Consider the following 25,360-nt stretch of genomic DNA (forward strand, 5'->3'; position numbering starts at 1 on the left):
TAAAACATCATTCTTGATACATCTTGAAACTGTGAGTATTACTCTTATAAATTTTAGCTGGAGAGCTTCCAGGATATTAAACTTTGCAAACATGTAGATTGGAACACCATAAAAACCTAAGTGATAACCTTAGCAAGAAAAGCCTTGATTTGATTTGCTGACAATCGGCTGACAAACATAGAGCCATCAAGGAGCATGTGCTTTAACATCTTCATTAATGACTTAGAAGAGATGCATAACATTTATTACATGATCCAATCTGAGTTGATCACTGGAACCAGAGGTCTTGTTTTATGACCTTTTGGACTCGTGCTGGAGCCCATCTGCAGGGAACTGAAGATGGGCTCCTTCATGAGTATGAAAGCTTGAAAGAACAAGCCTCTGGTTCCAGTGATTAAGCCAGTGATAAACCCAGACTGAATCCTGCCACATTATCCTGGGACACATATATTACCTTCATTCATAAAATTTGTGGATAACACAAAGGTGGAGATAGAGGGTGAATGGGAATTGCTAAAACCAAGAAAAGATTGGAAAGCCATTATACTTGAAATATTATCATTCAAATATGCTTTCTGCTTCCTTAAGCACCTCCTGGTTTAGGAGAGAAGAGGTACCTTTTCTTCTACAGTAATTTTATAAAAAATTGTATGTTATGAACTTAGAGCCACCAGTGACATTCAAGGATTTGTGCAACTGTTTGAATCAATACATGAAATAAGAAAGGTTTTTTTTCCATTTGTCCATATATCTGAAATCATCTGTCAATATATCTTTGCACATTTTTTATCTCCTTAGACTGAATGATATCTTGCCTATTTTTTTCCTATCTTCTTAGCCCTCTATCCATCATATTCTGGTTCGCTACTGACTTTTGAAGAATGTCATATCTTTATAAAAGGTTTGAGCTGTTTAAATGTAATATTGTCTCAGTGCTATCTATAGAAATGGTGATGCATGTTTCTGTCCCAGATTCATTTTGGTGCTATGAGAGCAGAATTACCAGATGGAAAGATTTTGCAGTGTGCTGTGATTGGCAGATCTGTGACAATGGGAATATGATACCCCTAAGTAACTCATACCACCTTTTTGCTTCCCTCTCTAGCACCTTATTTCTCACTTCATATGAGCCCCTCAATGTGCTCTCACACAGAATATTTGGCCTTGATTCAAAGTCACAATCAGATTACTTGGAGTGGAATAAGTAAAGCCGCTTGGAAGTAAGGTTTGCAAAATGTTTTTGTTTATGAGATGTTACTGTCAGTGGGTAAACCCTTGGACATGGCTTTTGCTGAAAGACATTTTAATTTCCGGTGTCTCTCCAAAGGGCATTGTGATGTTTACATAAAGATAATCTTTACTGAGAGGCATAGAAGGTAATAGTATATCCAAATTTAGCTTTTCTCAGTGGCTTAGGATGGGTGCTGGTATCAACTAATGCTCAGGATTTATTTTATTTTATTTTATTTTAATTCCATTTATATCCCGCCCTTCTCCGAAGACTCAGGGCGGCTTACAAGCTTAGCAGTAGCCTTCATTCTATGTATATGCCTGCTTATTAGGGCTTTCACACACACACCCCCAAGCGTCATTATTACAAAGTCAGCTTAATTGCCCCCAACAATCTGGGTCCTCATTTTACCTACCTCGGAAGGATGGAAGGCTGAGTCAACCTTGAGCCTGATGGGATGCGAACCTGCACTGATTGCAGGCAGCTGGTGTTACTTAAGGAGGCATTAGCCCACTGCTCCACCAAGGCTATATTTACATATAAATATTTAAGCAGAGTCATATTTGCTTAGCCAGCATGATTCTTAAACAACCTCAACAACTATAGCAAAACTATAGCATGAGGAAAAAAGCAGTAAGATAATTAAAAATAGTGTTTGGGATTGCAGGCATAACCACACAGGCTATGACTCTCACTGGCAGTTGATAAGTTTATGTTTCAGTGTTAAAAAAAATCAGAAAGAATCTGGTAGCATTTTCAATAGTAGAACATTTTATTACAACACATAATCTTTTGTGAGCTGTGGCTTACTTCATCGGAAGTGTGGAAAAGCTTATGTGATGTATTATTTTTATTATAATTTTCCATGTGTCATGGTCATTACCAAATGGGACTCTATATATTAAATCTACTACACATCATGGATTTGATCAACTGTGACTTTCCAGTTCTCAGTATAATATTCAATTTTACTTGTAATAAAAATAGGATTAATAAATATTAATATGGCATCTGGAAGAGTTTGTTCATTAGCAAGGCTGTTGATGTGTTTGCGTGTTTTTGTTTGATTGTTTGGACCCTGCAACCACTGTGACTACAATAGTTACCCCTAGTGAGTCAGTGACTGCTTGAGCCCTCTGTCATTGGGTGTGGAAGTCAGGAGGTTGGTATTACACTGGATCTTCCCAAAACTCTAGGTAGGGGTAGGGAACCTTGGCTCTTTTGTGACTTGTGGACTTCAATTCCCAGAATTCCTGAGTCAGCATGGCTGGTTCAGAAATTCTGGGTATTGAAGTCCACAAGTCATAAAAGAGCCAAAGTTCCCTACCCCTGCTCTAGATAGAGGACTGTTGAGAATGTAGTTAGGCTGCATCTGGAAGAAGCAAATTATCCAGACCTGTTTTAATCAGGTTTTAGGCTGGATTTAGACCCAGCTTGTGAATGATCTCTGGCAGAGTCAGGCTGAGGGTGGTGCATCTATCTTTGTTCTCCTGCTGTTCTCTGAGCAGTTTTTGATACTATCTTCCAAGACATACTTCTGGACTATCTACAGGGGTTACCTAATGATCTGCAAGAGAGGTGAGAAACAGGGAAAAGCCAGAGCATAGTCAATGGTCTCATGAAAGGTTTAACAGAATAACAAAGTAATAGAGTTGGAAGGGACCTTGGAGATCTTCTAGTCCATGGGTGTCAAACTGCTGACCCATCGGCCAGATGTGTCATGATGAAACCATGCTACCCCATTGCCAGCAATGGGGAAAAAGCTCCAATACATTGCGCAATGTCATATGACATCGCGAGTTTGACATATCTGTTCTAATCCAATCCCCTGCTCAAGCAGGAAACTCTATAAAATTTCAGATAAATGGTTGTCCAATCTTGTCTTAAAAACGTCCAGTGTTAGAGCATTCACAACTTCTGGAGGCAAGTTGTTCCACTGATTAATTGTTGTAACTCTCAGAAAATTTCTCCTTAGTTCTAGGTTGCTTCTCTCCTTGATTAGTTTCCATCCATTGATTCTTTTTTGGGGAATTGGTTGACCCCACCTCTTTGTGGTGGCCCTTTAAATATTAGAAAACTACTATCATATCATCCCAGTCCTTGTTTTCATTAAAGTAGACATACCTAATCCTCTCAATGGTTCTTCATATATTTTAGCCTCCAGTATTCTAATCTTCTTTGTTGCTCTTCTCTTCACCCTTTCTACTGTACAGTCTCAATATCTTTTTATATCATGGCATAAGATAGCACAAGTAAAAAAAAATCAGCAGTTTTAAATTAAAACTAGAGACACACATATGGTACATTCACAATTGGCTGAGAGGAGGAGAAGGAGGAGGAGGAGGATGTAATTCATTCCTGTGCTGAAGAAGTGGTAGGTAGCTTCTATTAGCAATGTGTCAATTTAGAAGTATGGATTTGTTTCTAAACTCACAATTTTACAGTTATCCTCAATACCCCTCAGTGTATCTTCCATTCCATCTCTGCTCTGCTACTCAGAGTGTGCACAGTGTGTTAATGAATCTACATATGCCCCTTTTTGTTTAATTTAAATTGGAATGCTGACATTTCAAAGTTTTCATAATATTAAGTATTCCTTTCCTATCAAAATATAATTCTTGTGTTTTGTGACAACAAAAGATGTTATTTGCAAAGGAATTTTGAATAATAGGATTCAAAGTCAATTAAAAGAGATTTATGTGTTAAGGAATTGTCTTAACACAATTGTTAAGGAACTATTAAGGGGTCAATAGTTTGGATATTCTCTTTAAACACTGGCACTGGCTTCCTATGTCTTTTTTCTCTGTTCTCACACAGAATTAGCCTTTCTCAGCTGCCATCTATTTTCAAAATGTACAAAAGTAGAAAGAACAGACTGTAAGAGGTGGAATAAATTATGGAAAAGGGGGAATGAACAATTTAGCTTGACCATGCCCACTTCATTCATTGACATGAAGCAACTGACACATTCCAGAAGGCCAACACACATTGTTCTCTGTCTCTCTTTCTTCCAGTTCCTTATAGACACAAGAAAAAGAAATCCTCTATGCAAACATTCACTCTCAAATCCCAATGTAAAGTCTGTTGTAATACCATAATTACCTGACAGGAAAGTGTAATTATTTGTGAATGGGGAAATTGGCTGAAAAGACTACATGGGTATATACTATGATTGGCAAAGTGATCGATTCCATTGGCTATAATGAGCCTAAGAAAAATGTATCCAGCAAAAATGGCCTTAAATTACAGTAGGACAGACAGATCTGACTTTCATGTCTAAACTTTTCTTGCTTCTCCTACTTCCCTATACCATCATATAGTATCATTTTCTCCCTACACTATTCTATAGTACCATTTACTCCTTTATCTTCCTATACCATTCTTCTGCAATCTGATTGGAAGCAAACAAATAAATTAATGAACAGATCAGACTCATGAAAGTAGCTATCTCAGAAGGACCAGTATTATTTAAGATTCCATTCCCTTCATTCATTTATCCAGATGATAAATGCTGATTTCTTGATTCTTCCCAGTCCTCTTTAAGAAGTAATGAAGGGTTGCTCCTATAATTCCAATATTTACCTGTAAACTAAACAGGTAAGAGCTATTATGTGAAAGTCCTTTCAATGGGCAAACTAATCTGTTTGTGTAATTCTGATAAATCAGTCTTTCAATTTTTCAGCTGCCATAGCTTTAGCCATTCTGCAGAAGTGAGAAAATGCACCATCTATGTGTTGTATTGTAATTCATAAAGACTTATACTTGTGACAGTGGAATTATTTGCACATAGCTAGAGTTGAGTTGTTAGAGAAATGTTAAGAATATGCATCTTTCTGTTGCTCTTGTGTCATCTTTTGATGTTGTTTGTGACATGGTTAGATGTAAGTGGGAATAGATTCCTAGTATCTCTCTGGCCCCTATGGAATTTGACAGTTGATTGCATAATTATGCTTTTGCTGTCCCAAATCACAGTGATTTCTCCTTATACAAATTAATCACTGTGAGCTAAAACTATTTCAGATTTCTTGTGTAGAAACACCTTCATGGGTAACATAAACAATTATTTTGATTTCAAAGAATTTTTAACATCAAAGAGTTATACTCTGATACTAATTTGATTTCAAATAATGTTTGTTTGTATTTTCTGACTTGTCTTCCCTAAATAAAATATTTATTCACTGATGACATAGAACATTACACAAATATTTGGGTATCGCTGACAATAAGTGGTGGAGATAAATGTTATATTTTTTGCATTTGCAATTTTCATGCATTTGTATAGGGAAATTAAAGCAACCAAATAAAACATTTGGTTTCTCTTATTACTTTGTTGTATATATTAACAATGTAAGCTCCATTGTTTTGGACATTTCCTACATTAATTGGTATGTGGACGGATACCTACTCTTGTTTTAATTCCATCAATTTCAGGAAAAAACATTGAGTAAAATAACAGAAGGTATGGCAATTTCTAGCACCACCTATTGGAGGAAAGAGAAAATATACATACATACATTCTGTTGACTTACTTGATATGTTTATCTATGCAAGAAAATGGCTAAATTTGAAAACCATTATTTAACACCCTTAATTCCTTGTACTGCTTTGTATATGGTATATTTTTAGATTTCTTTAAAGCAACTAATGTTTTAAGACTAGTAACACATTATTCTTTTAAAAAAAATTATGTTCCTATTGTCATTTTACCAGAGCAGAAATACTAAATTTACAGAATTTTATGCAAATTAAATTTAAGATTAATTAAGGCACAACTCTTGGACAGTATATATGAATATTCTGAGAACTTATTCCACAGCTGTGGTATCTTTGTATTAGATTTAAATAGTAAGTGAGTTTCTGCACACTTTATTCTTATCTGGACACATCTTGAAAAATTTGGTATTTTTCTGAGTGGCTGATACTTCAAGGCACTAAAGCCCTTTTCAGCCTTTCTAAAGTTTAACTTGCTTCTCCAGCCTGACTTTTCTATGTTTAACCAAGAATTTGGCAGAGTTTACAACAGAATGTTGGAAAAATTTATTTTATTTCTTAAGCACAACTGTATGATCCAGCAAGACCGGCGTCCTGTATGGCAAGCATAAAAAGATACTATTGATTGAAACTCTGCTCCTGTGGCTCAGGAGAGATGGAGACCATTGGACACATACTCCTTCTATGCTCTTTCTGTAGACATATTCAAAAAAAACATATCCTCTCAATTATTGATAGGTATTCTGGCCATTCCAATACTGTTTATCTCCAGTGGCTGCTTAAGGATGAACAGACTGTGATTTCAGTGCAAGTGGCTAGATTCTGTGCAGCAGCACTGGGGATTCATCAGAAACATGTGATTAATTCACCATAGCAACTTTACACAACTAATGTATCAAACTCTTTTGCACTACTATTTTATTTTATTTTATTTTATTTTATTTTATTTTATTTTATTTTATTTTATTTTATTTTATTTTATTTTATTATTTTATTTTATTGGCATTTTAGTATTCAATGACTATGGGCCCCATAGTTTAAGGACTGATATTATAGTTTAGTTAGGTGATGTGTAATTGACAGACTAGATGCCAAATTGAGATTTTAATATAGTTTTTTTTTATTGAAAAGTTTTAAAATACAATTTTCCTTTAAAAATCCCCCCTTCCCCCTCCCTCCTCCCCCCCTACCTCCCCCCCTCCCCCCCTCCCCCCTGACTTCCCAGAGCTAAATACAAGGTATATATATAAAAAACAATCATAAACAATCATATACTAACAACTATAAAGTCTAAAATCCATCACTCTCTAGCTTATATAGGATAAACAAGCCTTAGTAATATTGAATATATATAAAAAGAAACTAAAATAAGAAAAGAAAAAAGAAAAACGAAAGAAGACTTATTCAAATGCTGCATAAAACTTCTTAACCCTATACTTGTTCTGGATAAACTCAATCCATTTCCTCCATTCCATAATATAGCGTTCTTGCGAATGGTCTTTCAAATAGGCCGAAATCTTCGCCATCTCTGCCAGGTCGGAAACCTTTAAAGTCCACTCTTCTATAGTCGGCAGTTCCTCTTTCTTCCAATATTGGCCTATCAAAAGTCTTGCTGCCGTAATTAAATTCAACATCAATTTGGTGTCCACAACTGTAGCGTCTGCAATTATTCCCAACAAAAAAAATTGCGGACAAAACTTTATCCTCTGTTTAAAGATCTTCTGCATATTCCACCAAACTTTTATCCAAAAGGCCTTAACCTTCTTACATGTCCACCATATGTGAAAATATGTTGCATCTTCATCACCGCACCTCCAACATTTAGGCTGATAATTCGGATACATACTTGCAAGCTTTTTAGGATCTAAATGCCATCTATAAAACATTTTATAAAAGTTCTCTCTTAGATTTTGAGCTTGAGTAAATTTTACGTTCCTCACCCAAATCTTTTCCCACGTGTCCATTGTGATGACTTCCTGAATGTTTTGGGCCCATTTTATCATACAATCCTTAACAAGCTCTGTTTCTGAGTCAATCTCTATCAATGCAAGATATATCCGTTTGATATGTGCAGGTCCCTGATTTCTAATTTGCTTTATCAAATTTTCATCAGTGATTGTAAATCCATTTTTCTGGTCTTCTTTCCACCTGGCCCGTAACTGAATATATTGAAACCAATTTTGAACAACCTTCTCTTCTCGCAAGAGGCTATATGACTTCAGACACCAAACATTTCTTTCCAAGCTAAGAATCTCCTTGTACGTAGTCACATCATGTTTGAAGCCAGCATGTATATTTTCTATTGCGTGTTTTGGAATTGCCCACAATGGTATCTTGCAACTTAACTTATGTCTATACTTCTTCCAAACTCTCAACAATGCCTGTCTTAAAATATGCACCCTAAACACGTTGTCTACCTTCTTATCATACAACAAATATGCATGCCAGCCAAACAACAAATCATGGCCCTCAAGATTTAATAACCTCCCTTGCGTCAAATTAATCCAATCACTTATTCCTACTAATGCAGCAGCTTCATAATATAATTTAAAATTAGGCAATTTAAGGCCACCTCTCTCACGAGTATCCTGCATAATCTTAAGTTTAACTCGTGGCTTTTTCCCTGCCCACACAAATTTATTGATACCTCGCTGCCATTCCTCCAGATTAGAAACTTTCTTAAGAATCGGTATCATTTGAAATAAAAATAAAAATTTAGGCAGGACATTCATTTTTACTGCTGCAATCCGTCCCAACAAAGACAATTGCAACTTTTCCCAACTCTCCAGTTCTTTTTGAATTTTCCCCCATAGTTTTTCATAATTATTTTTATATAACTTTGTATTAGAGGGCGACAAAATCACCCCCAAATATTTAACCCTTTTAACAATCTCAAATCCAGTTAATCCTTCTAAGAGAGCCTTTTGCGAAACTGTCATATTTCTAGCCAAAATTTTTGTTTTCTGTGTATTAACTTTAAATCCAGAAACCTTCCCATATTGTGTTATTATCTCCATCAGGTCCACAACAGAGTTCTCTGGCTGGGTCACTGTAACAACCAGATCATCTGCGAATGCTCTCAATCTATAGTCCTGATCTCCAATTCGTATCCCCTTAATTTTTTCCGAATTCCGAATTTTAACCAATAATATCTCTAATGTTAACACAAATAACAAGGGCGATAACGGACACCCTTGCCTTGTGCCCTTCTCAATATTACATGCCTCTGTCAAACTATTATTGACTATAATTCGGGCAGTTTGTTTTTGATATAATGCCCTAATCGGTTGTAAAAATTTTTCCCCAAAATCCATTTTATCTAAAACTTTCAACAAGAATTTCCAATTCAATTGATCAAAAGCTTTTTCAACATCTAAAAAAATTAGCACCGCAGCGATCTGGTTGTTCCTTTCCAAAAACTCTAACACATCAACTATATGCCTCACATTACTTTTCATTTGCCTACCACTAATAAACCCCGTTTGATCCCCATGAATCACCTGTTGCAGAACCCTCATCAGTCTATTAGCCAAAACCTTAGCAAATATCTTGTAATCTGTATTTAAAAGCGATATTGGTCTATAGTTTTTAACTTGAGTAGCATCTTGGTCTTCCTTCAGAATCAAAGAAATAAAAGCTGTTCTCCAAGATGGTGGCACCTTTCCCCCCCTCTGGATTGTCTGAAACAGTTCCTTTAACGGTTTTATCATCTCTAATTGTAAATTTTTATAATAGGCCGCAGTCAAGCCATCCGTACCTGGTGCTTTATCCACCTTCAGTTCCTTAATTGCTGTAAAAATTTCTTCTTCTGTAATCAGTTGGTTAATCCCCTCTTTTTGTACTTGTGTAAGAACTGGGATGCTAGCATTCTCCAAATATATATCAATATCTTTTTCATTAATTTCCTCTTTAGCATATAATTTCGAATAAAAATCCACAAAAGCATCCTTAATAAGATTCTGTTGAAACACAACCCTTCCTTTATACTCAATCTTATCTATATTAGAAGCCCTTTGTTTTTTCCTCAATCTATAAGCTAACCATCTGCCTTGTTTATTAGCGTTGCAAAAAGTATTGTGCCTAGCAAACCGCAGATTGGTCGCCACTTGATCAGCCATTAATTTATCAAATTGTCCTCTTAGCAATCTAATAGCCTCCTTGGTCTTAACATCCTCTAGGTTCAAAATCAAAGCCTTTTCTTTTTCCTTTATTTCATTCTCCAGTTCTTTCCTTCTAGTTTCCACTGCACGTCTATGTTTATTATTCATATATATCAACACCCCTCTCATATAGGCCTTGCTAGCATCCCAAACCATATCCATAGAGGTACCCTTATACATATTAGTCTCAAAAAAATCCTTCATCCGCTGTTTGCATTCTTCCACATTTCTCTGATTTCTAAACAAATTCTCATTTACGCGCCACGAGCGCCTGTCTCTTATCTCCTTATCAATCTCTAACCAAACTGGACTGTGATCAGAGATAGTTCTTGCACAAATCTTCACCTTTTTGGTCCTCAAAAAAAAATCATTAGTCAACAAAATAAAATCAATCCTCGAAAAAGATTGATGTCTATCAGAATAAAAAGTATAATCCTTCTCCTGCAAATGTCTCTCACGCCAAATATCTCGCAGTTCCAGGTCATCCTTCATTTCAAAAAAAGATTTAGGCAATCTAGCATGACTTGGAGTGCGCTTGAAAACTCCAGCCTTGTCCAACTGTACATCCAAAACACCATTCCAGTCCCCCATAAAAATAAAAGATTTATAATCCAACTGGGTAAGCTTTGTGTGAAGTGAACTAAAAAAGTCATCTTGTTGTTGATTAGGTGCATATAATCCAACTAAAAGCGTCTTTTTACCTTCCAACAGCAGCTCAATCATAACATATCTTCCATACTTGTCTGCTTCAATTAAGTCTGCTGTTAAGGCACTTTTAACATAAACAGCCACTCCATTTTTCTTATTTTCTGCAGAAGCAACAAATTGCGTACCCAACTTCGAGTTCAATAAATACTTTTGATCCAAAACTCTAATATGCGTTTCTTGCAAACATATAACATCTGTCTTAAATTGTTTTAAATATTGAAAAACTTTCTTCCTCTTCTGTGGTGAATTAGTCCATTAACGTTCCAGGTTAGAAATTTAGTTGCCATGCATATCCTCCCAAAGGATAATATAGTTTTTATCTATTATTTGTTATTTTACAGTAGAATTTTTACTGGATATTCATTTAGTGTTTTTATTTGTTCTGGTCTCTGGTCTTTGACTGTAATAAACTTGAATTGAATTGAATTGATCCAGCAAGACTGATACAGTGGCAGAAAAGGCTTCTGTCAGCAGATTTCTCAAAATATTTCCCAGCTCAAAAAACTGAAAATAAAATGCATACATTAAGAAAAACTAGGAACAATAATATGTTAAGAAAAATATACTGCTCAAAAAAATAAAGGGAAAACAAAATAAGACATCCTACTATTAAATACAGTACATTGTGTTGTTTAAGTGTTCCCTTTATTTTTTTTGAGCAGTATATATATAAATTGAGAAAGCTGTATGCATACCAGGTATGCCTAGAGGAGGCTACATAGAATACTCAGGGGAGACACAATAGCAGTCTTCAAATATTTAGAGGGTTAGGGCTGACCAGCATGGATTTATTCTGCATATTCCTATCCTATAATCCTGATGATAGAAAATGAATTAATGTGGAAGCTTTATAGTGATCCAAACCAACTAAGGATGAGTTTCTTGATAGTGTGAGCTATTAATTGGTATCATGGCTCCTGCAGCCACAGGTGCTCCATTATTGCAGGCTTTTTGGCAAACATTGGGAAGCAGTTTGTTGGGATTATATTCATGCTTGAGCATAATGTTGGACTAGAAGACCTCCAAAATTCCTTCAAATTTTTTGATTGCAAAGATTTGTGCTTTTATTTTTAAGTCATGGAATCACTTGGAACTTGTATAATTGGATTAATAATTAATACCTTATTTTTAACGTGTTTATATGTGATATATCTATATCTATATCTATCTATCTATCTATCTAAATGTTAAATATTTGTCAAGTCATTTGAATATGCCTTGCTAATTAACTCTTTCTTTCCTGTTTGGCCTAACTCAAGGCTAGCCACAGGATATAGTCACAACTTATGACAGCTCATTATTTGTGTAAATTATTCAAATTGCTAATAAAGAATTTTTCTTTATTAGCAATTTGAATAAAATCTCAGAAGGGTGTGGCTGACTGATGAGAGCAAAGAAGCTTGAAATAACTATATCAGTCTCCCTTTAATTCTTTGTCAGCAAATTTTATATATATAATATATATATAAGAATTAAAGGGAGACTGATATGACCATTTCAAACTTATTTGTTCTTATCAGTCAGCCATACCCTTCTGAGATTCGAACCTGGGCCGATTGCACATTAGGCAATTGTTCTAACCTTTAGAATATATATATATATATATATATATATATATATATATATATATATATATATATATATGTAAATTACTAACAAAGAATTAAGGGAGACTAAGATGCATTTCTGACTCTTTAGTCTTCATCAGTCAGTCATACCCTTCTGAGATTCGAACCTGGGCTGATTGCATATTAGGCAGTATTTTTACCTCTTGAGCCACAGGTTCTCTCTCGTTCTCTGTTAGCTTTCTGCAAGGGGAGATATGAGTCAAATGTTAACTATTTAGATTACCTTGCTAGGCCCCAAACATGGGGCAAATCTTTATTGCCTGTTTTCAGCCTTATCTCAAAGGCCATCGAACAGGCTGTAGTCACACCGGACAGTTCATATATTTGTGTAAATTTGTGTAAATATATATATATGTGTGTGTGTGTGTGTGTGTGTGTGTAAATTTTTTGGCTTGCTAATAAAGAATAAAGGGAGACCTTTATTTTACACAAATATGAGCTGCCACTGCTGTGCCTACTGCCTGTAGATGGCCTTGGGCTAAGCCGAAACAGGAAATAAGATTTGTCCCATGTCTGGGACTAAGCAAGTGTATTCTGAATGCTTAACAAACATTTCACACACACACACACACACACACACACACACACAAATTTGGATTGCTGACAAAGAATTAAAGGGAGACTTATATAGCTATTTCAAGATTTTGCCCATATTTGTGTTGATGAGGTGCTCAAAAACACTCAAGAAACATATCTATATAAGTTCCATTTCATGTATATGTTACAGTAGATATTGTGAGTCAGTCTTCTCTGTCTGACTTCACGGAGAATGGTAATCATATTCAGCATGGCAGATCAAGGGGTGAAGTAAATATTTTTATGACTGAAACTTACAGTAAATATTCAACCACCTTGTCTAACACATTATTTCTCAGTAGCCTTGTAAAGTAGATAAGAAAAATACTATTAGTTCTATTTTGCATATCAAAGTTTAGGGAAGTAGAAATACCAAACCAATCGAGTAATATTAATACCTCAAGCAGGAATTGATTAAATTGCTTTTATTGCCTCTTCCCAACAACATTATTTTGCCATTTATCCAGCTACATGACAAATAAAAAAGAAAAAAGTGTTGTGAGTTGACCCAATTAAGATATTTGTATTTATTTTCACATATGTTCACTCATTCATTCTGTCCTGTTTCTCTATTAATGTATTAGTAAAAAAAGAGACAAAATTTGATTTTAAATATGCATTTAACTATTTTAAAATGATTTTTCATTGAAAATGTTTCAACACATTATTATTACTGTTATTTAAAAAAACTAAATTGTAGCATATACAAAAAGAGTAGAATCTACTGGAAAGACATCAATAGAAAGTAGAAAGATTTTAGTAGCTGACCTTTGAAAAGCTACTAACTACAGCATATTTCCCATTATCACATTAGGTAATTATAGGCAGCTAAGGATAACTACTAGAAATACAAATAGATGAAATACCACTTTCTCATAATGGCATTATAATGTTTCTAACACTTCATGCCAGATTTTTCTTATAAATAAATGCAATTTTAATATACAGAAGTTGAGATTGCATACAAAGTGCGAGGGAGAGAGAAAGAGAAAGAGAGAGAGAGAGAAAGAGGAAGAAGAAAGAAAGAAAGAAAGAAAGAAAGAAAGAAAGAAAGAAAGAAAGAAAGAAAGAAAGAAAGAAAGAAAGAAAGACAATAGAAGTGCCCTCTTGATCTGAAAAAATAATAATGATAAATTAGATCTTGACTACTATACAGTAGAGTTTTCATCTCGGCTGCCTAGCAAAAGTCTTTGCTGCACGATTGTCACATAAATCTATAAAGGCAGCAAAGTTCCAAAGAGGCTTCTCTGAAGCCCCACAATATTAGAAACAGAACTGTTGTGTGAAATGATGCAATAAAAAAATACAGCCTAGCTCCTGTGGGTGTGTTTAGCCCAGCTGTCAGGAGCATTTGCCTTAGGGTCAAAGCCTGGATAAAATAAAACCTTGATTACAACAGTCAACATTCATTACTATATATACTCTGTGGTTGTGTGTGTATGTGTGTATTCATTATGTTTCCTAAGTTAAGAGAATTATTTTCTTTTATTACTATAAGCTGGTTTTAGATATTGAAGGAACCAATAGCTGCTGGGGCTTCCTTTAAAAGCCATTTCACAATAGCTAAAATGAAAACAACATTGGAATATAATGAGCTTTTGATTCAGAGTCTCACTGAAATTTTATGAGGAAAAAGTTTTCATTGTAATCTAAAAAATACTTGGTCCCCTAAATATTTTTTTTCTTTTTTCCAATGACTACCAGCATCATCCTGTTTGTTTGTTTCCTTAGCTCTTCTTTTCCTGTAAAACTGTAAAGATATGACATTTTCCTGTAAATATACTCCACAATATTGTCTCAGATCCATTCCAAATTTTACATTCCTTCTTTAGGTGAGAAGTCTGCAATTCCAAATGAAGATATTATTGATCAAGGAAACTGTGACTTGCCATTTTTTCTATGTGTTTTGGAATTCTCTGTCCGTCAATGATGTGTGGCATTTTGCTTGTAGAGAAGAGCCATAAGAATATTAGCCACCACTGATTAAGGAACTGTATGAATGGCAATTCAATTTTTCCCATCCTGAGCTTTTCTTAGGGAGGAGTCGTGCATAATTGAAGACAAACACCTAACTCTGGGCAGTTTTCAGACATGCCCTTAGTAAGTAGATGAAAATTAAATTAGATGACATAAGATTGGATATGATGGGAGAGTGAGGATGAGGTTCTACCAGTTTATGAAGAAAACGCACAAGTCTATTCTGGAAATTCTCATCTGCTTCCTTGCTTCCATACTGATTTATATCACTTTTATACCTTTTATATCACTTACAAGTACCCCATTTTCAAGTCTGAAAATGTGGCCCAATGCCCCATGTTTTGCACCAATATCTGAAAGTTTCCAACCATTAGGCAGTTAAAACTATAGCTCCAAACTCATTTATCCCCATACATTCCCAATGAATTGATGTCTATCTTATATCTTTATGAGCAGTATTACTGATTTTATATGCTTCATTTCATGCCAATGAGGGGGGAACAAAGGGACGGGGGAATTAGACAGACATCAGCAGCATTGTGGCATTGCAAGGCAAGACTTTCTCCATTGGTTTCTGCATCATAACACTTGTCCTAAGAGGAGAGACCTTCTAGTTTGACATCACTGCTTTTTTTTTCTTAATTGTGACAAAGGCCACAATATATCACTTCTTTCTTTTTCTGTCCACATTTGTTGGTTTCTTTCATGGCATTTGAATACCATCCTCTCTGGCTCCAATCTATTATTAATAACCTGAAGCAAGATGGATAACAGGTTCATCTTAGACTCTGCTATGTACAACTTTGGTTATCTGCAGGACATTTAGTTATTATTTATCCACATTAATAGGTTGATATTAAATTGCAAATGCAAAATTTAAAAATGTTCAAGTTGTTCAAAACCCCACACAGTAAATTTTACGCAATATTCTCTGAAGAAAGTTTATGGAACGAGGAAGTATTCCCAAATATGAGGTCTAATAACAACTTATGATTATTTATTTAGGAATTTAGCCACATTTTTTAAAAAGTATCAACACCTGCAACACAATTTTTACTAAATCTTTCGTTGAAAGATTATTGGATTGTGAAGTGGCAGCTCTTGCTCACTCTAAGCTGGAATCTCTTAAGAATGTTCTTCCCCAGCCTCTCAAATGTCATTTCTGAAACATTTATTTCAAGGCATTGTGATGGAATCTCAGATACACATTTCAGTGACAAGTCCTGCTTTTGGCTACTGGAGATAATAAGATTGTTCAGATGCATCAATAGATACAACACAAAGCATAACAGCATTTTCTGAAATAGTCTTGCACATGCTTGGTATGATTTTCAGTGCTAAGGAATAGAGGTGAGATGATAGGTGTTTCTTGGGAAAACCTTATAAAAACAAGAAGATTATCTATTTAAAGAATACCTATGAAGTTCCATGTGCTCAGATGTGGAAACATGTTACAGTTGTATAGAAGGGGTGTGGAGGGTAATCTGTTTATTCTTCCACTTTCTCTATTTTAATCCTTCCTACCTATTTTAATATTTTTTGAAGTTCGCTTCCCTTTTTAAACACAGAAGAAATCAAGGCTAATTCTTCAGATGTTTCACTGATTCTTTCCCAATATGCTACAATCTCAGAGATGATGACAATATATATTTATTCTATATCATTTGTGTAATGCAGACATGTCAAACACAAGGCCCGGGGGCCGGATGCGGCCCGCGAAGTGGTTTCATGTGGCCTGCGAAGCCATCCTGGAAACAGTGAGGGAACGGCCCCCACTGCCTTGGCCCTGGCCCAGAGACCCTCCTTCTGCCAGAGACCCTCAGAACTGTCCCACTCCTGCCCAGGCCCCCTTGATGCCAACGATGTAGAGCTGGCCATGCCCATCCAGCTGGCCATGCCCATCCAGTAGGCCATACGCACTCTAGCCACGCCCACCCAGTAGGCCACACCCACCCTGGCCATACCCACCTGGACCCCTGAGGGCAACCACAATGCTGATGCGGCCCTCAATGAAATTGAGTTTGACACCCCTGGTATAATGTATTGGGTTTTGTCTTGCCTAGGAATATCACGTGGGGTTAATTGCTGGAAGGTTGCTTAAGCAGGGAAGCTGGCTAACGGCTCCCAGCTCCTCAGACAACCCGTCTCCAGTGCCACCATTGGCTGCCTCTAGGGCGCCAATAGGTTGCTTTAAACCTATTGGCCACCGCCTAGGGGCCAGGGTATAAATTCACAGCCCTGTTTCTCAGTTCAGTTCCTGCAACCAAATAAAGAATGATTCTTGCTGAACTCACTCACCTCGTCTCGTCAATCAAGCAACAAACCCAGTATCTAACAATTTGAAACTTTCACATAGACATTTATGCAGATACAATGCTGCAATGGAATTTATGATATATGATGTGAGTGATTGTATATATGTTTGTGTGTGAGCATGTGTATAAATATTTTACCCACTAGGAAAAAACAGCAAATTGATATTGTGGATCCATTCTTGATTTACACACCACTAGCCCTTCCGCCAGTAGCTCAACTGTAAGTATACTATGCTTTGTGACTAAATTTATTTATTTATTTATTTATTGATGGGATTTATATCCCGCCCTATCTCCTGAAGGACTCAGGGCGGCTCACAATAAAACATATAATAAGTACATAAATCAAGATAAAATGAAAATTGAGAACATCAGTGCAATAAAAAATTAGAGAATTTTAAAATGAATTAAAAATACTAAATATAAATTAATTAAAATGCCTGTCAGTCTAGGTCAGCTTGGTGGAACAGGTGTGTTTTGAGGCCGCGGCGAAAGGATTGGAGGTTTTGGGCTATCCGAAGCTCAGGGGGGAGCTGATTCCATAGGGTTGGTGCTCCCACAGAGAAGGCCCTCCCCCTGGGGGTCGCCAGCCGACATTGCCTAGCTGACGGTACCCTGAGGAGGCCTTCTCTGTGTGAGCGTACTGGACGATGGGAATTTGTTCCCGGCAGCAGATGGTCCTGCAAGTATCCCGGACCTAAGCCATGTAGGGCTTTAAAGGTAAGTACCAGCACCTTAAATCTCACCCGGAGGGCAACTGGTAGCCAATGCAGCTCACGCAGGAGGGGTGTAATATGGGAGTATCGGGAAGCTCCCATCACAACCCGTGCAGCTGCATTCTGCACCAGCTGAAGCCTCCGGGTGGTCTTCAAGGGCAGCCCCATGTAGAGAGCATTACAGTAATCAATACGGGAGGTAACGAGTGCGTGGGTGACTGTACGTAGGGCATCTCGGTCCAAAAAGGGGCGCAATTGGTATATAAGACGAATCTGGGCAAATGCCCCCCTAGCCACGGTTCCAATGTGATCTTCAAAACTGAGTCGTGAATCTAGGAGGACGCCCAGATTGCGTGCTTTATCAATGGGAGGTAACATCTCTCCTCCTATAGTCAGAGATGGAACCTCTTGGACTAAACGAGATGACGGTATGTACAGCCACTCAGTCTTGGCCGGGTTGAGTCGAAGCCTGTTTTCTCCCATCCAAATCTGTACCGCTTCCAGACAACGGGACATCACATCAAGGGCATCACTGGGTTGGTTCGGGGTGGAGATGAATAGCTGGGTATCATCAGCATATTGATGATATTTCACCCCGAAGCTACGGATGATCTCTCCCAGCGGCTTCATATAGATATTATCATGAAAAATTGTAAACTTAGATACAATAAAAAATGCCCATGACACTCAGTTCTAAAACATGAGAGATGGTTACAGATATCAGGAAAAAATGTTGAGACATTTGACATTAATTGATCTTGATAATAATATTACAAAGAGAGCAATAGCAACATGTTTTGCAGGCAATATTCTGGTGGGAGACATAAGAGGCCCACAGTAAAATTCAAAAGGATTTGTATCTAATAATGTAATGAAATTGTGATTTTTGTGATAAAAAATAAAGAATATTTTCAATAAAGTCAATATTCCACTCATTTAAAAAAGGGGGAGATGGCATGGGCCCATACTTAATTGCTAACATTTAGGAAAAGATCATGAAAATTGCTCTTGCTGAAACAGTTTTCATTAATGTTTTTCATTTGCTTTATCAGAAGAATTTTATATTTTTCATTCACCATTTTAGTTTTGTATTCTGACTTAATGCTGTCATACTACCTGTTAGGTGCTACACATGCATTGGCTATCTTGCTCAATTCTGTTATCCCAGAATTGTATCAAGGTATTACTGATGTCCATGTAAACCAGTCAATCTGGGAAGCTTGCAGGAAGAAAGTTAACTTTTAAAAACAAATTGGTATGATTGTATCTTTTATTCAGAATCAAAATAAGCAACACTTGTGGTTTATGGTGTTTTTTTTTTAAAAAGGAGCACTTGAATAGTTTGGCTTGTTATCAGAATATAATAACAAGCTCATAGTATTCCCTCAGCACTACCCAGATGGCTAGGACTTCATAGAATTCCTAGCCAGCTCAGAATTCTGAAAAGTGCAGTTTCTTAGACATCTGGAGAATGACAGATTGTGGATCTCTTCTCCTGTAAGCAGAATTAGGAGCAACTTGCTGTAGTTCAGGTAAAAATAACTTTATGAACATTCAGTCCATTCTTTTATAAATTAGCGTCTTCAACCTTTCCTTGATTACATTAATATAATCAAAACTCCATGAAGTTTAATTAGACTTATCTGGGGAGCACCTTTCCATTTACTATGCTCCATTTCTATGGTAACAATAATTGTACCTGTTCTTGAGGTTGCTTTTAGTAAAGCCAAAGCTAATGAATTGAGAAATTGATTAAGAATAGATGTGCCAAACTATAGAATTATAGCTGTAATAGGAGCAAATAATCTCCCAGGAAGGCTGGAATTGTTACAGATATGGCTGATTTATTACAATGTCTCCGACTTTCTCATAATTAACAGAGTTGGAAAGGACCTTGGAGGTCTTCTAGTCCAGCCCACTGCTCAGGCAGGACACTCTATACCACGGGTGTAAAACTTGCCGTATCACATGACGTGTCGTGACGTATTGTGACTTTTTTTGCATTGCTGGAGCAGCTTCCATATGATGCAACTGGCCTGCGGGCCAGCAGTTTGACACCCCTGCTTTATACTATTATGGACATTCTGAACAATGGTATGAGCATTGTCAATTGGTGACATAATTCTTCAGCTAGGTTTATGGTGAAATATCCTGAAGCTGAAAGGAAATTGAATGTATTTTGAATGTACTACTCCAATTTTTAAAGCACAGGTCTTCTCTCTCTCTCTCTCTCTCTCTCTCTCTCTCTCTCTCTCTCTCTCTCTCTCTCTCTCTCTCTCTGTGTGTGTGTGTGTGTGTGTGTGTGTGTGTGTGTGTGTGTGTGTAAAGAGCCAAAGAACAATTACATACATGATTGAGGTGACAAACCTGGATATGTGAATGGTAAGTAGTTAAAGAATAGCAGTCTTCCATTACATGAAGGCATACCACAAAGCTGAGGGTATGGATCTATTCTCCAGAGTATTTGAAGGCCAAAGCAATAACCATATGTGAAATAAGGAAGAATTTCATGAATGTGAGACTCATTAAACCAGGAAAAAGTCTTCCTACTCTTCTACAGTCCCTTATCCATGGGTTCCCTATCCATGAAAGCGTTCCAGAAAAGAGAATCCCTGCACTGGGCAATGTCTTGGCGGTGAGTTAAAAGATCTCCAAAGTACCTTCCAACCCATATGATTCTATGGAATAATGCAAATAGATTACTACTACTCTCAGGGAATCTTCAGACTTGAAATCAAATCTGTGATTCTGCAATGTGGAAAGAGCATCCTTTTTCATCAGTGAAAACCCCAAATAGGCCTCTCTGATATTCACTGGTTTTTTCTTTGGAAATTCATTTACTCAATCTATGAGCATGACTTTTTTCCTTTCTTCTAACCAGGACTGCAGAGTGTTCAGAATGAAGTAGACAGGCAATTCTCCCCAATTCTCCCCAATTCTCCCCAAGGACTGAGTGATTGGATGTCCATGAGACTGGCTTGGGAGAATTGAAATTGTCGTGTTTAGTTTTACTCAGGCTTTTATTTTATTCTTTTGGTAGTTTCAAAGTTATTTTGCCCAGGCTCACACTTAAAAAAAACCAAAACTTTTTAAAAGTGACTGAACATTTCTGTGGATTGTTAGGCACATTTCTATAAGTGTATTTTCTTTTTTTGTAATTCTTTCAATTGAAAACAAAACTTCAACAATCTGAAATATACACTATATATATATATATATATATATATATATATATATATATATATATATATATATATATATATATATATATATATATATATATGCAGATGCATACACACACACACAAACACAAATATTCAAATCACAAAAGGTAATGGGTTCATATTATATATTGGTTAATATATAGTGAGAATTATTTAAGTGGACATTAACCAACATATCCAATTAATTGCTCTCATATCTTCAAATTTCTTTTGCAATCTAGAATCAGTTTACTTAAACTATTGATGTTTTTTAAAAATAACATCCATCTGTTTTCAATAATGACAGGGTAGAGGTGTCGAAGCAAATTTATGAAATACACACAACACTTTAAAAAACAAGAATTCAAATAAACAGGTAGATATTATGGGAAATAGAAACATATCTACCTCTCTCTGTGTGTGTGTGTGGATTTCTTTTCCATAAAAGTTGATATTATTTTTAAATTCAGTGACATTTTTCACTGTGAAAAATGTCTTATGGCTTATTGTCAAGATCAACTGATGGTGCTTAAATAGAGACATGTACTGTACAGTAATTTGAGCAATTGTGATTATTATGTTATTTAAAAAAAGGTTTTCCTGCATTAATTAAGTTGTGGACATGTCTTTAATCTACTGGTTTTAAATATTAAGTCTTTATAAAAATGATCATTTGGGATAGCCTACTATAGCCCCAAAATTCATGTTTTGAAAAGCAGAAAAGCATAGGACTAAATACTAACTAGAGCTTTTCTTTTTTTATACCCAGTGTGAAATCTCTCCTCTTAACTTTTAATTTATAGCCTTGGAGAAATACATGTCAGCATTTCATGGGGGTGGGGGAGCTGTTGATTCATTTCTCACCATATAGTTGAAAGGGGGGAAAAACATTGGAAGGACAAATCTATCTAAGAGCTCAGCTCTTCCTGCCCTTGAAACTCATTTCTTTGAATCTTTCTGTGATGACTTGTTGAGAGAACTGCCTGAACTCATGGTTTGAGCTGAAGTTTCAGTGCTTTAGCCTACTTCTCAAAGTCTTTTGAGAAAGGGCTAAATTGCAAGACTAAGAGTTCAGGATCAAAAAAGCAGCATATTTTTGTGTCTCTTTTCCATTCCATCTAGTAAGGTGCTAAATATTTTCTGGATTTTTATTTTTTATTTTTTTTATTTTAATTCCATTTATATCCCGCCCTTCTCCGAAGACTCAGGGCGGCTTACAAGCTTAGCAGTAGCCTTCATTCTATGTATATGCCTGCTTATTAGGGCTTTCACACACCCCCAAGCGTCATTATTACAAAGTCAGCTTAATTGCCCCCAACAATCTGGGTCCTCATTTTACCTACCTCGGAAGGATGGAAGGCTGAGTCAACCTTGAGCCTGGTGGGATGCGAACCTGCACTAATTGCAGGCAGCTGGTGTTACTTAAGGAGGCATTAGCCCACTGCTCCACCAAGGCTCTGTTTTCTTCTTTTTATTATTGTTTCTTCAGAGTGATGGGAAAGGAACTGCCTCTGATTCCCCCCCTCCATATAATGGGATGGCCACATCTTGGGTGATTGAGAGTGCTCTCCCCTTTCTAGCATTTTTTCAGCTTTTGTGGCTTTTGGCCTGTAGTTTTAAAATTGAACTCCAAGGAAAGATATTATAATAGTTATTATTCTCTCTCTCTCTCTCTCTCTCTCTCTCTCTCTCTCTCTCTCTCTCTCTCTCTCTCTCTCTCTCTCTCTCTCTCTCTCTCTCTCTCTCTCTGTCCAAGGTGCATATTCTCAGTGTTTCAGAGAGATGGAAATGTAGTAGCATTTTTTGCCAACTTGTGACAATATTTTTTTAAAAAAGAGCAAAGAAAAGAAAATCTGAAGAAACCTGATAATTGAGAGAGGGGTAAAGATTTAGAAGCTAATGTTTCAGAGAAAGGAAACTTTCTTAATATTCAAAGGTAGTTTGGGACACAGTTTTAACTCCAGCTCATGCCATAGGTTTCTACCTGTCAGTTACTTTGCATATTGAAGATACTATTATTCTCTTTCCTTATTCTACCATCTATCCACATTTCTTCTACAAAATTAGGGTTGTGAATATTTTCAATTTCTGCATTCTTTTGAAACAGCAATGTCATGGATATTGTAAGGGTGGAGCAAGGAGAAGAGTAATGATGAAGTGTGCATTGGGATACTGCACTAAAAACTCTGCTCTTTCGGTATTTGTGTCATGATATAGCACGCAATACTTAAAGTTCTATCATTATTTGATGAAACCTCGGCTTGAGGGAGATGCCATTGGGAAGATATGTCAACCCCAGCTTCTCAATAAGAGAGAAACAGCATGGCCAAGTGGAAGCAACAGGATTCTGAAAATGATGCCCTTTTCGGGCAAAGGACACACCAGATGTTTCAGATGATATAATGTGTTTTTTTTGTTTTGTTTTAAAAAAAATAGTTTAGCTCAGCACATGGATGTAAATCAGCTTTGGCAACTTTAAGATGTGTGGATTTCAAATTACAGAATTCCCCAGCCAGCATGCTGGGAGTTGAAGTCCATACATCTTAAAGTTGCCAAGGTAAAACAAAAAAACCCACTGATTTAGAACATGCCCACTTCACTAAGCAGGATTCTTAATATCACCTTTTAGTATCAGAAACCCTCACTGTTTTACGTCTGCTACATTGGTCTGATAGTTTTCCTAGAGGTTGATTTCTATAGCCTCATATATACCTATCCCATAATTAGCTTTGTTTATGTACGTTGTTTGACTTCTGCCTCCTTTCTCTGGGGAGGTGCCCTTTTGTCACTTTACGTTTGACTAGCTCTTAGAGCCAATGAAATGTAGAGGGAATTATTATCATATTATATTGTAACATGTTCTTATTTTCTTCACCTCTAATTAGTCACAGCAATCAAAATCAAAAGAGGCCAGCCCACCAGCTGGCCTTTTCAGTTCTGCGGCAGGAAAACCACAGGAGCTGAAATCCTCAAAAGTGCTATCAAAGAATTTATTTATTGGGAAAATAAAACTAGGATACCAATCTGTTTTAGAATGAAAACTGAAGTTAATCTTTTGGCTCAAGGGGCCTGCTTAATAATGCTATTGCTGCTTGCAGTATACACATTTTCTTCCTCTGATTGAATAGACGGTTGCATTTTTACCACAGAGAAGCTACTGAAAGTGCAGGTGCAGATACTATGTGGTGTATGGCAGAGGAATTTGTGAATGCCTCATAAAACAGTAGGGACTAAATTTTAAATGTGTCTGAAACATACGCATTTCACCACATAAAATGTTCAACAATGTCCCCCTTTCCAATGCTACCCAATCCACATAAAGCACTAGTGCAAGTCCTTTGTATGGCCTTTTTCTAATTCAGTGTGGAATATTTAATTGTGAATGTATATCACTGAGTGAGAGTTTGCATGCACATGCATTTTCTCCTCCTCCTCCTCCTCCTCCTCCTCCTCCTCCTCCTCTTTATCATACTAAATTGCATTTTATTTCAGGGCCTTTGAATGAATTGTTTTGCTTTCAAAGGCAGAAAATGAACATTAACATCTTTGTTGTGTTGGTGTGTTTCAACTATGCCAGTGCATAACAGACCTAGGATCTGAGATTTGAAGAAGTCAGGATTTTATTCAATATCACAATTCAATGGAAAATAACAACAACAATAATAATAACTTTATTTTCACTTTGAATGAACACCAATTGGTGTACATCAAAATTAAATTTCATTGCATACAGCTCTCAAAGGATCACCACCTCCGATATACATTCCTTGTTCATGGCCAGCTCAAGTTTCAGATCATCCATTTTAGTCTCTAAGGAGGGGAAAATGGCAAACAGGACAGATAGAAATGGAGTTCCATGTGGATTAGCCCTCAAATTTGCTTGTATTTCTGTGAGACAAGCTCGCTTCCTTTCTATTTCTGATCCTGTCTCTTCCATCTTTTCCTTAAAATAAATACACTTTATACTGTCCAGAGTTATTGAGTCCAGTAATATAGAAATGTAATAAACAAATAAATAAATTGCTTTGATTTGAACTGCTTCAAGATACAAGATAAGTATATATTTGTGTATTCAGATAGATAGATGAGAGAGAGAGAGAGAGAGAGAGAGAGAGAGAGAGAGATGATACACACACATGCACATGCAGTACACATACCCACATATACAGTACATACTGCATGTTTGTGTGTATCATCTATCACCTATCTATTTATCTGTTCATATTACATATTATTCTATTTATCTAGCTCGCTAGCTAGCTATCATCAAAAGTTTGGCTTTTTTCACTAGCAGCATTTAGTTGTAAGTTGTTGGCAATATTTTATATTAGTAAGAAGCAGGTTGGCCCTTTCAA

The sequence above is a fragment of the Vipera ursinii genome (assembly GCF_947247035.1).
Source record: "Vipera ursinii genome assembly, chromosome: 3".
NCBI classification, from domain to species: domain Eukaryota; kingdom Metazoa; phylum Chordata; class Lepidosauria; order Squamata; family Viperidae; genus Vipera; species Vipera ursinii.